Source organism: Cupressus sempervirens, chromosome 1 (genome assembly GCF_028749045.1).
Source record: "Cupressus sempervirens isolate cs-2001-9-10 chromosome 1, ASM2874904v1, whole genome shotgun sequence".
In the NCBI taxonomy this organism is placed as follows: Eukaryota; Viridiplantae; Streptophyta; class Pinopsida; order Cupressales; family Cupressaceae; genus Cupressus; species Cupressus sempervirens.
Window position 1 is genome coordinate 448,618,860 of NC_143118.1, and position 12,023 is coordinate 448,630,882.

General features: G+C 35.7%; 1 pseudogene; it reads left to right on the forward strand.

The window, feature by feature from the left end:
• LOC149578239 (26S proteasome regulatory subunit 10B homolog A-like) overlaps positions 1 to 12,023 on the forward strand; it is a 31,962-nt pseudogene that overhangs the window by 2,236 nt on the left and 17,703 nt on the right.

The following is a 12,023-nucleotide window of genomic DNA, read 5'->3' on the forward strand; positions in this document are numbered from 1 at the left end:
GCAAGAAACAAAAATTACATATATTGTATTAATACTAATCAGTTATTTATGTCTCTGAATTTATTATCATGTTTATTCTAGTGCAATATTCATAACTTAATATAATGGTTTTCCTTCTTCATAGTAGGTATATGTTTCCATAAATGACAACCCTATATCATCCTTAAATATGCTCCTAACCAAATTGCCAACAATATCCCCCTTTGGCATTGATGGCAAAATGTGGAAAAATTGGCCAATAAGAACTGCACTATCTTGAAGATCGTGGCTGACAACTTCAACACCTTGTTGAACAAGCTAGAACATGGTAAAGGCCAAGACTCTAAGGATATGAAAGAGGACCAGGATCCAAGCAAGTGGGCAAGAGCTAATTCCAAGAATAATGAGGGTGTGGAAGCAAAAAAGTTGGATGATATGAAAGCCTCTACAAAAAACATGAACATCCTAATAGATCAAGCAATGGATCTTCTGAAGACACTGTAGTTGTCTTTTTGCTTTCCTTTTGTTGTTTTTTCATGCATATTTGTATCATGGCCTCTTATTTTTAGCTTGTCTAGTCTTTTCTTTTTTAAGCTACAAGGCCTTCTATTTTATGAGCTTCTCTGCTCTTGTTTTTGTGATACTTTGTACAAGGTTTGGGGTCTTTTAAAACCTATTTTTATGTAATCAAAACATGTGAAAAATTTGGGCAAGTACCAAAAATCTTCAAAATTTGTGAAGTTGTTGACATGACCAAAACAAAATTTGCAAAATGTGGATCATTACCATCTTACGTACTTTTACTTCCCCTTTCACTATACTTCATCCTACTTATAACTCCCTACAATAAAGCATACGATTTCCCTTAATACTCTCCCCCTTTGACATCCAAAACTTTATATACATGTCAAAATTATGTTACCTTCTCTTCAACATCAAGTTTGTTGTTTGTTAATAAGTGTCATGCACTTTGCAAAGTTCCTCTTTAATTTGGTGAATTATTTTTCCCATGTATCATTGATTGCTTCTAATATGCTAATTAGTGCACATAAGCCACATGATGCCAACTCTATTGCATTTAGATCAAAATAAATAAATCTAGTTAAGGAATCCTTTGTGTTTGTACACTCCTTAAGTTGGATTTGCACATGATCAATTTTCAAGGTAAGGTGTTCCCTTAATAATAAAAACTTCTTTATGGTTCATGTTGGCACAAAATTTTGCACCCTTGCTTGAGGTTGTAACGCCCCGCCAAGGGATCCAAAAGAGTTAACCTAAAGTTTCACTAAGTTTGCTAAACATTTTTTTTTTTTAAAGTAAGAAAGTATAACATACACATCAAACACATAGTAGCGGAAGCAATAACATGTAATCATCAACAAACATACATCACAAGTTACATTCCTTAAGGATCCCAAGACGTTGAGTCACATTTAAATTTAATTAATTCTAAGTCTAACAACTACCACATACATATGAAAGAATAATCAGAAAGTCCAATGTCCATAATATACATTTGTTCCAAATGCCTCTTGGCAAATTAATTCGGAATGCTCAATCATCCACTGTACTTGTCACAAGGTATGAAAGGCTTAAAAGAATATACATATGTAAAAATAGAAATGCATCAACCTCCACGAATCCATGATACAAAGTACAGTAAAAATATATGAAACCATTCACCATACATGATACATCCATACATCCATAATGATAAAACATCTATCATAAAATCTAACCATCCATCATAATAATCCAAGAACATAGTGAAGGTAAATGCCAACCAAGAAGGCTCCAGCCACAGTGACCACGGACGAATCTCAATGGTAAGAGTAAAAAGCACTACCACCCGACCGCGTGGAACCTAAATGGTCCACTCCCACCGTGCTGAGGAGATAGTCTCAAGTCCCAAACAAGGTATCAAAACACAAAACACAAGTACTCTCTAAGTCTGGAAAATCCTAAAAGTATGCTAACTCAAGGGTTCCTAAAAAGATCGACATCTAAACCCAGAGGCACCACAAAGACACGTAGGAAACCTACTATGCAAGCAGGAAAGTGTCATCGCAAAAGTCACGTCGAAAGTTACTCGAGCAATCCCTTAGGAATCTCGGGTCCCCTGTGATCCTGCGGCCAGTAGTATCCTCTCGTACTGACGAGGCATACTACGAAATGCAAGGTTGTAACCAAGCGTTCTCTCTACCCCATCCTAGCCTGTACTAGCACTCAAGGCATGGAAGAGAACATACAATTATCTTATTAGGTTCATTTAAGTCAGTATTTAGGTGAGATGTTTTCACTTGTTAAAACAACTTACAATGGGTTACTCCAGGCAGCCTCTTAGGGCCCCGATCCCCATTGCAAGCCACTTCCCGACACTACACATAGATAACCTACCCTAGGCTCATGAAATCACAAATCAAAGAATCGTAATAAAATCACTTCAGTCCTATATAAGCGACTGAAAGCATCATAAATATAATCCACAATAATCACATCAGTTCTCCATGAGCAACTGATAAGCATCAAATAATAATCATGATGACCACAACAATTCTCTATCAGCAACTGAAGGCATCCATGATAAATCACAATATCCAAAGGTTCTCCAATGAGCAACTAGAAAGTATCCCAATAATAAATCACAATACTGATCGAAGACTCCAAAATGGTCAAGTTACACATGTCACAACGTGACATCATCAAGAGCAAAACAAACACTTCAGTCCTCTCAAAGCAGCTAGAAGGTAATCCAAGTATAACTGATCGAGACTCAAAAATGGTTATCAAATATAACTGATCGAGACTCGAAAATGGTTAAGTCAGGTATCTCAAATATATACACCACAACGTCACATAAGAAGACAGAAAGCAATAACAACTAGTAACTACAATCATGTCATAGAGCATACCATCACATTACCAAGGTCGAGTATAAAAGATCGAGACTAAAATATCATGACATCACATTCATATAACCCCCGAGCCTCTGGTAACAACCTATAACTGGTCAAAACTAAGCCAACCCCCAAAACTACAAAATGTAGACAACATAGAAACATCATTATATAATAATTCGATTTGATTTGAAAACATGTAGTTGATTTAAGTGTGAGCTTTCAGTTTTCTATTTAATGTAAGTTTCAAGTAGAAGAGGTTCTCAATTAACCCTATAATTCATGAAGTCACCCCCATTAATTTGAATCAATTTTCTAAAAATGACCTAAAGATAAGTTATTTATTTAACTTATTGAATTAAAAGTAATTAAGATCTAAACAATATTATTAAAAATAATATTAAAATAGATCTACAATTTTATTGACAATATCCATTATTAATTAAATTAAATTAAATAAATTTTAATTAAATTGATTAATAATTTAACTAATTAAGCACTCATTTCCATATCTCATAACTATCATTATTTTAATATTTAACAAAACTATTAATAAATTATTAATTTCAAATAACTATATATTTAATTATATTTAATAATTTAAAATAACCTAAATTTAATAACATTATTAATAGTAACTCATTAATATTTTATAAATTTAAAACTGAATGTTATTTAATGACATTTAATATATAAAATAAAACTATTATAAAAAAAAACTTTATAAAAATTAAATCTTTATAATATATATATTTTTTGCATGCGATTTATGAATCACTGCAGGCTAACAAAATTACCGCCGGCTTGTTAATACTGTCATGCGGCCCCTCGCAGGTACACTGCGACTGCGCAGGTATACTGCGACATGGACGCCGCCGGTTATTATGAACTCCACGCAATCGCAGTATACTGTGATTCACAGTCATGCGTGAAGGTAAAGTAAGTGGGGAGGGTACGTTTAAATATATATATATATATATTTTTTGTATTATTTTCTTTAATTATAACGTTAAAAGCAATTAATCCCCCCTCCAATGTGCATAAAGATATAAATATATATTATTATTTTTTTTTTTTTATTATTTAAAAGATTTATGTTTGATAAATAAACAATCCAACTTCCATACATTATAATAAAATATTTTGTATTTTATTTTTGTATAAAATTTTTTTTTGACATAAATTGTACTTGTATTCTGATAGGAAGAACACAATGAACCAATTGAATTTTCAATATAAAATTCTCATATTATTCAAACCCTTGTTGAATATAATTTTAATTTCTTTTACCTACGGACGAGGTTCCAAATTGAATTATTTTTCTTTCAATCCTATTATACAAACGAGATACCAAACACATAGGACAAGAGAATAAGAAATTCACGCAATGAGATCTAAAGACTTGATTTCAACAATCACAAAAAAGACTGGAACACCATCTTGCTTAATTCAATTAGTGATCAAAACACAAGACCCTACCTGAACCTGATGCTAACACGCAACCTTTCGAGAATTGAGAGAAGATTCACTTCCAAAATTCGTCTCCAAAATTTGTTTCCAAATCTCCTGTCCAATATTCGTCGTCCCTCTAAAATGAACCCCCAAGTTGTGATAAAGAGTTTTCTCCTCAAATCGAGGCACTAATTGTGCATTCACCCGAGATGACTCTTTGCTCAACTGAGTTAACTCTAAAATAACTTGTATTATCTTTTCTTTTATTTTGCATTCATCTTTTCATGCACATTAAGTTGAATTATTAAATAACTTTATTTAATATTCCACTTGACTTCTATTTTAAATTAATTTATTACTTACATCCCATGTGCACTTTATGAAATTAAAATAACATTATTATTTTCTATTATATTATCTTTTAATTTATTTCTTTTATTTTCAACTCAAGCTCACATCATGCGATCTAGAAACTTTAATAATTTAATATCTTTCAACTTTTAATTTATTTTAGAAACTTAATTGATAAAATATTTAATTAATTTAAATAACAATAATATTTAGCATTTATTTAAAAATGAACTCTAGATATATTATTATTAAATTAAATAAATATTATCATGTTCTAAATTATCCTTAAAACTTTTATCTCCAAATTCAATTCTTTTTATTTAATTAATTAAATATTAAAGATAATCATATTAATTCTCCTTTAAATTAAATCATTAATTAATCTTTTTAATTAAAATTAATTAATAGAAAAAAATACATCAAGGACTCATAAGGCAACATACGAAAACCCATCATAGAAAAACACATACTAAATCAAACAAAAGGGTTATAATCATGAAATTACATCATTTGATGCATTCAGAGGGTACTTAACTCAGATACTTGTCCTAATTATCAATTAGGACAATTGGCTAAAGGGTTTAGGATTTGGACTTAAGAGTTTATCTCCCCTCTCTTACCATTGAGATAATGCGATAGGGTATGCTCATCCTGGCAATTCAGGGAAGTCGATACCCGGTACCTACAACCTGCATAAAATCCACGCATGTATAGACACAATATTCTAAGCTAAATAGACAATGGTAGGAAGTGGTGCATCGTGTAGATCCCGACTAGCAGGTAACTACGACTCCCTTCCTTAACCACATCAGAAACACCATACATAAAGAAAACAAACACGCACACCATACACATGCAGTATGGGGTAAGTATCCATAAGAAAGCACATGTGATAATAAACCATCTAACTAATCATCATCGATAACTGAAAACATTGAATAATCATCATACATGCATGAAATATAGAGTATCAAGTAATCTCATCATATAATAAACTGAATGTAAAACAATATCTGATAATCTAAAAGTAATGCTACTAAACATCAAGTATAAAACTGGCCTAAAAGAGTTTGGCAAGATAACTGAAAATACGACTTAGGGGTAGGCACTACAGAGGTATGACCCTCAAGCAACCTTGTGTAACATGGTGATGCAGTGCAAGGTAGAAGAATCCCCAAAGGAGATGTCCCAACCCCAAAAAAATAACCACACAATGGAAGATAAACACCAATGTAAGATTTGAAGTCAAGTCATAATAATTTATTCATATATATAATTGATTACATGCAATGTGTCAAGTTGTAAGGCCTTCCCAGTTATGACCAAATACAAAGCAAGTAATAGTTTTGCAAGATCCCTCAAGATCCAATCCAAACTCTAGCTAGTCTAGATCCACACTCTAGTAGAAACCTCCAAGGAATATCCAACTAGTACTTGCAAGTCCACCAAGCAATCTCCTTGTTTCCCAAGCCTAAGCTACTAGCTCTCTTCAAAATTTGCTCCTCTACAACCTCCTTTTCTCCAAGATGGATGAATAATGACTAAAGACTTCACCACAACCCCTACTTATACCAATCTAAGCCACAAGTCAGCCCATAAAGCTAAAAATTAAATAAACCTAACATTAAATACTTGAAGAGCCACAAGTCGGCCTCCAATAGAAATTAAATACCAAATGCCTTTAAAGGCTTACTACATTTATTAAATACATTTAAAACAATTAACCAAGACCCAAATAGGCTCACTCAACTCCACCAAAATTCCTTAATCATGCAGGATAGCCAACTACCCTAGGATGCTCCTGCATCAGACTTCGCAGGTGTGGAAAGATGTTCTCAGTAGCTGGAAGAACATCTTCTAGGATTCAACACATAAATCCCAAACTGGTTCTTCACATACATGTCCTCCAAGTCTTCAATTTATACACTCTTCCCCTTGCTCTTCTTCTACTTCTTCACCTCCATCCTCAGTGTTCCATAGGTTTTCTGTCCACATTGATTTCTAACCCTTTCAGAATTTGTCAACTCAACTTGGCTACCAAGACTCAGGTTTTGTCTACTAACCTCTTCATTTTGCAAAGGAATCAGGGAATGCTTCCTACTACCTTTCTCAATAGTAAACACATTCTTGACACAATCATGCACAACCTTGCAATCATACTACCAAGGTCTACCAAGCAACACATGACAATTGTTCATGTCCATAATATCACACAACACTTGATCCTTACACTACCCAATCTAGAAATCAACAAGGCACTGTTCTTTCACTTCTAAAGCATGCTCACCTTGCAACCAGCCAATCCTATAAGGATAAGGATGTCTCACTCTCTTCAAACCAAGTTTTTGAACCATCTCCTTAGCAACAAGGTTACCAGTACTACCACCATCTACAATCACATTGCAGACTTTACCATTAGACTTACAACAAGTCCTGAACAAATTACTCCATTGACAAGATTCCTATGTCCTCTGACCAACCAATACTCTCTAAGACAATACACTTTCTCCCTACTTAGGTTAATGGTCTTCAACCTCACTCACAATAATAGCTCTTTTGTCACTAGACTTCTGCGGACACTCATACGATCTATGTCCTTCATCACATCTAAAACAAGTACCCTTAAACTCACCTCTACCTGTCCTTCTCTTTTGTTCAACAGGTGTTGGTTCATCTTCTATACTTAGTTTAGCCTTTGCTGAGTAGTCCTACTTCTCCTTCCCTCGAGAACTACCTTGATTCTTCCTCTTCAACTTCTCTTCTACTCTTAAAGCATACTGATAAGCATCCTCAACCCAAGAAATATTCAGCATACCAGCCTCATCCTGAATATTGAATCTTAAACCACTAATGTACTAAGCTACCTTATCCTTTGACAATTCTCTATGCCCAAACTGAATTGTCAACTTGTAGAACGCCTTAGTATAATCTTTCACAGTCATATCCTTCTGCTTCAGATTCTACAACCTCTTAAACAACTCAATTTCATAATCAGTAGGAATGAACTTAGCCTTCAACTTAGTCACCATCAATCTCCATCTAGCAATCTTAATTTCACCTTCTTCTTTGTCTCTTTGCAGTTTTTTCCACCAAAGAGCAGCATGTCCCTTCAACTTAGTTTGTGCCAACCTTACTCTGAGTGGATCCTCAATATCCTCAAGCTCAAAGTAGTCTTCCAATTCACCAATCCAATCAATCAGGTCTTTAGGATTCAAAATACCTGCAAAAGTAGAAACATCCATTTTATGTTTCAACTTCAACTGAGATCTAGGTCTAGCAAACTGACCAAACTTATTTCCCATAGGTCTCTCCACACAATTAATTTTGACCTCACCACTCGATCCAACAACTTCAAAGTCTTCAGCAACTTCCTCATAACCATCTTCAATACCCATATGTCGAGGTATATAACACTTATGATCTCAGTGATCATATCACTCTTCATCAACACCATCTTAGATCTGAAACTGGCTTTAACCTCCTTTATTTTAGATCTAAAATTTGCTTTAACCTTCTTTGAGATCCTTTCTTCCACAACATCACTAAGATCATCAATCGCCCTAGGGTCAAATCTTCTTAGAGGCATCTTCCAAGATTTTTGCAAACCCCAATAAATCCCCTTCTTAATTCCTGGTGCAAACTACCTCAACTTTAGTGCTTGGTCTACACACTTAGGAACAACTAATGTAGGAGCATCCTAAGCTTTCTTGCAATCCTACATGTTGGAGCCGAGTGCCCGTGGTTTTGGATCTTATGTTGTTGTCAAGCTGTCTAGTGGGTGCTAAGTTACTATAGCACTTAGTGGGTGTTGAGTTACTGTAGCACTTAGTGGGTGTCGAGTTATTATAGCTCTAGTTGGTGCCGAGTTACTATAGCTCTAGTTGGTGTAGAGTTACTGTAGCATTTAGTGGGTGCTGAGTTACTGTAGCTCTAGTTGGTGTGTAGTTACTGTAGCACTTAGTTGTTGTCGAGTTATTGTAGCTCTAGTGGGTGTCAAGTTACTGTAGCACTTAGTGGGTACCAAGTTACTGTAGCTAGTGGATGTCGAGTTTTCCTATTTATGCCAGGTTTTCTTGTTTATGCCAAGTGTCAGCATTTTGGATGTGATTTCTACATTTTTGGTGTGAGCCAACTTGCGAGATTTATTTTGATTGCGTAGTTTATGATGAGATCTTGCCTTCGGATGTGTCCTAACCATTGTTGGGTTGGACTTCCTATTTTGTATGTTCTAAAATGTTCTGTAAGCTATTTTGGCAAGTATAAATAAGGGTCTTGTTGAGTCTTTTGGCAATTCATTTTTGGGGAAATGAAGACAAATGCAAATTTTGGAAAGCTAGGGTTGCAACTTGGGAACCAGAGGATTGCTTGGTGCACCTAAGGGTACAAGTGTTGATTCTTCTTGGTGTTCTTATCCAGTTGTGTATCTGGACTAGTTGGGATTGGGTTCATAAGTTGGATCTTATTGGATCTTGCAAAATTGATTATTTTGTAATTGCTATTTGTATTTGGCCCTAACCCAGAAGGCCTTACAGTCGGGCATATTGCATGTAATCAGTTATATCTATGATTAGAGAGTTGTGATTTGATACTAGATCTTGTATTATTACTTCTTGTTCTTGTGTTTCCACTGTGTGATTTTATTGTTGGGGGCTAGGACATCTCCGTTGCACATTCTCCTGCCTTGCACTGTGTCAAATGGTATCGAAGTGAAGGTTGTTCTTGAGTGTGTTGATAGATTGCTAAAGCTTAGGCAGTTTACACTAGGATTTACAAAGAAGGTTGATCTTGTGGCTGATTGATCTTATGAATTGGTGGATTTGTTGCTTAGGGTTTGCTAAAATTTTGGAAGATGCTTCTAAGATGCCTCTAAGAAGATTGGACCCTAGGGCAATTGTCGATCTTAGTGATGTTGTAGAAGAATAGATCTCAGAGAAGGTTAAAGCATATTTCATATTTGAGATGGAGGAGGTTAAAGCCAGTTTCAGATCCCAAATAGCATTGATGAAGAGTGACATGATTGCTAAAATTGTAGGTGCTTTGGGTGGTGTACCTAGGCATGTGGGTATTGAAGGTAGTTATGAGGAAGTTCTTGAAGAGTTTGAAGCTATTGGACCTAGTGGTGAGGATAGAACTGATCATTTGGAGAGACTTATGGGAACTAGGGATGGTTAGTTTTCTAGACCTAGATCTCAGTTGAAGCTGAAGCATAAGATGGAGCTTTCTAATTTCTTGGGTACTTTGAATCTTGAAGACCTAATTGATTGGATTGGTGAATTGGAAGACTACTTTGAGCTTGAGGATATTGAGGATCCACTCAGAGTAAGGTTGGCATAAACTAAGCTGAAGGGATATGTTGCTCTTTGGTGGAAAGAACTACAAAGAGATAGATAGGAGGAAGGTGAAATAAAGATCAGTAGATGGAGATTGATGGTGACTAAGTTGAAAGCTAAGTTCATTCCTACTGATTATGAACTTGAGTTGTTTAAGAAGTTGCAGAATCTGAAGTAGAAAGATATGACTGTGAAAGATTATACCGAAGAGTTCTATAAATTGACTATTCGGTCTGGGCATAGAGAATTGTCAAAAGAGAAGGTAGCTTGGTATATTAATGGTTTGAGATTCAATATTTAGGATGAGGTTGGTATGCTGAATATTTCTTCAGTTGAGGATGCTTATTAATATTCTTTAAGAGCAGAGGAGAAGCTAAAGAGGAAGAATCAAGGTAGTTCTCGAGGGAAGGAGAAGCAAGATAGTTCGACACAAGCTAAATTGAAAGCAGAAAGTGAACCAAAAACTGTTGAACAAAAATGAAGGACAAGTGGAGGTGGGTTTAGAGGTAATTGTTTCAAGTGTGGTCAAGAAGGGCATAGATCTTTTGAATGTCCAATTGGGAGGACAACTGCTATTGTGAATTAAGTTGTAGTCCAGGATAGTTAGCCTGAGCAAGGAGAGAGTTTCTTGGCTCGACGAGAACTAGTTGGTGAGAGGACATTGGATTGTTGTCAAAGGACTTGTTGTAAGTCTGGTGGCAAAATCTACAAGGTGATTGTGGATGGTAGCACTAATAACCTTGTTGTTGAGGAGATGGTTCATAAACTTGGTTTGAAGAGAATGAGACATCCTTATCCTTATAGGATTGGCTAGTTGCAAGGTGAGCATGCCTTGGAAATGAGGGAGCAATGCCTTGTTGATTTCCAGATTGGGCAATATAAGGATCAAGTGTTGTGTGATATTGTGGACATGAACAGTTGTCATGTGTTTCTTGGTAGACCTTGGCAATATGATTGCAGGGCTGTGCATGATTATGTCAAGAATGTGTTTACTATTGAGAAAGGTGGTGGGAAGTTTTCCTTGATTCCATTGCATAATGAAGAGCTTGGTAGGAGGAACTTGAGTATTGGTAGCCGAGTTGAGTTGGTAGATCCTAAGAAGATTGGAGATCAGTATAGAAAGCAGACTTGTAGCACACCTCAAATGGATGTGAAGAATAAGAAGAACAAGGGAAAGAGTGTACAAGTTGAAGATTTGGAGGATATGTATGTGACGAACTAGTTTGGGATTTATGTGTTGAATCCCAAAAGATGTTCTTCCAGTTATTAGAACATCTTTTTGAACCTTGGGTGTCTGATGCAGGAGCATCCTAGGCTTTCTTGCAATCCTACATGTTGGAGCCGAGTGCCAGTGGTTTTGGATCTTATGTTGTGTCGAGCTGTCTAGTGGGTGTCAAGTTACTGTAGCTCTAGTTGTTGTCGAGTTACTGTAGCACTTAGTGGGTGCCAAGTTACTGTAGCTCTAGTTGGTGTCGAGTTACTGTAGCACTTAGTGGTTTCCAAGTTATTGTAGCTCTAGTTGGTGTCAAGTTACTGTAGCTCTAGTTGGTGTTGAGTTACTATAGCACTTAGTGGGTGTCGAGTTATTGTAGCACTTAGCGGATGCCAAGTTACCGAGTTTTCCTGTTTATGCCAAGCTTTCTTGTTTATGCTGAGTGCCAGCATTTTGGACATGATTTTTGCATTTTTGGTGTAAGTTGACTTGCAAGATTTATTTCAATCGTGATATTTATGATGAGATCTTGCCTTCGGATGTGTCCTAGCCATGTTGGGTTGACCTTCCTATTTTGTATGTTCTAGAATGTTCTATAAGCCATTTTGGCAAGTATAAATAAGGGTCTTGTTGAGTCTTTTGGTAGTTTAGTTTTGGGGAAATGAAGAGAGATGAAAATTTTGGAAAGCTAGGGTTGCAACTTGGGAACCAAAGGATTGCTTGGTGGACTTGAGGGTACAAGTGCAAATTCTTCTTGGTTTTCTTATCCAATTGTGTATCTGGACTAGCTGGGATTGGATT